The following is a 1,591-nucleotide window of genomic DNA, read 5'->3' as shown; positions in this document are numbered from 1 at the left end:
CTATGCTACTCTCTCCCCACCCTCACCCTCCCCTAGCTTATCTCTCCACCCTTCAGGCTCTCTGCCTGTATTCCGGATGAAGGACTTTTGCCTGAAACATCAATTTTCCAGCTCCTCAGATACTGCCTGAACTGCTGTGCTTTTCCAGCATCACTCTAATCTAGCATCTGCAGATTCCAGCATCTGCAGTCATTGTTTGACCCCCAGTAGCAGCAGAGAGATGGAAGAACAGATTGGACAGCAGATCTTGGAAAGGTGCCACTGTAACAGAGTTGTTGTTGTTGTGGGTGACTTCAACTTCCCGAATATTGATTGGAACCTCATCAATGCAGATGGTCTGGGTGGAGCTGATTTTGTCAGGTGTGTCCAGGAAGGATTCCTGACTCGATATGTAGACTAGGGGAGAGGCCATATTGGATTTGGTGTGAGGCAATGAGCCAGACCAGGTGTCAGATCTCCCAGTGGGAGATCATTTCGGTGACAGTGACCACAACTGCTTTTACCATAGCCATGGAGAGGAATAGGAACATAATAAGGGAAGGTATTTAATTGGGGTAGGGGAAGTTATACTGCTGTTAGACAGGAGCTGTGGAGTATAAATTGGGAACAATTCTTCTATGGGAAAGGCACGATAGAAATGTGGATGCACTTTAAGGAGCACTTGGATGGCTTTATCCACTGAATCAGGAAAGGTAAGGTAAGGTGAAGGAGCCTTGGATAACAAGAGAAGAGGAGCTTCCCGTCAAGAGGAAGGAGGGAGCTTACTTAAGATTGAGGAAGCAAGGATCTGGCACAGCTTTAGAGGATTACAGGGTAGCTAGGAAAGATATCAAAAATCGACTGAGGAGAGCTAGTGGGCAAGAAAATCCTTGGCCACAATCAGACCAATAGATGATATCTCACAGGCATGTCCACAGTCATGCACGTGCTATAAAGCAGAGGTTGACTGCCTCAATTGAGAACTAAAGCTGAAACCCCTAAAGAGCAGTGCCTTGCCCTATAATCTGTAAAGAGAGTGTGCAAAGTGATGCACCCTCCTTTTTAGAAACTTCTAAATAAAATAAATCACTTTAAATTCAACTAGTAACAATTTATTTATCCAACATGAACAGTGAACAAATGAACTAAACTATTGACAAACTGAATAAATCCCTTCTAACCACTAACGGTTACTGAACAAAACAAGATTCTAATGGTATGCTGTTCCAATAAGTAAAAGTCCCACTCATATACAGAAAAATCCAGAATTTAGTCTTTTGAAACTGCAGCCAGGTTATGTATCTTCTGGAATGTGCTGTGCTTTCGTATGTTGTTCTTCTGTCAGGAATGCCTTTGATTCTCCATCATTGGTAATGTTATTACTTAGATGGTGCTTTCTCTAATACGTGGATGACTGTGAGAACCAATTTCTCTCTCTTGAGCTGACAGCTGCAAGCTTTGGCAGATGGCAGTTAGCTCTGAGCTCTTTGTCCAACTGACCCCTTCTTTTAAACCCTTGATACATATTGATATTTAGAACATAGAACATAGAACAATACAGCACAGAACAGGCCCTTCGGCCCACGATGTTGTGCCGAACATTTGTCCTAGC

General features: G+C 43.3%; 1 protein-coding gene across 3 annotated transcripts in view; it reads right to left on the bottom strand.

The window, feature by feature from the left end:
- The window catches only part of LOC122544437 (RNA-binding protein FUS-like), a 21,971-nt gene that overhangs the window by 17,584 nt on the left and 2,796 nt on the right, over nt 1-1,591 (bottom strand). The window lies entirely within an intron of this gene.

The sequence above is a fragment of the Chiloscyllium plagiosum genome, chromosome 48 (genome assembly GCF_004010195.1).
Source record: "Chiloscyllium plagiosum isolate BGI_BamShark_2017 chromosome 48, ASM401019v2, whole genome shotgun sequence".
Lineage (NCBI taxonomy): Eukaryota > Metazoa > Chordata > Chondrichthyes > Orectolobiformes > Hemiscylliidae > Chiloscyllium > Chiloscyllium plagiosum.
The sequence above is the reverse complement of the archived record's forward strand: the minus strand, read 5'-3'. Positions and strand labels throughout refer to the sequence as shown.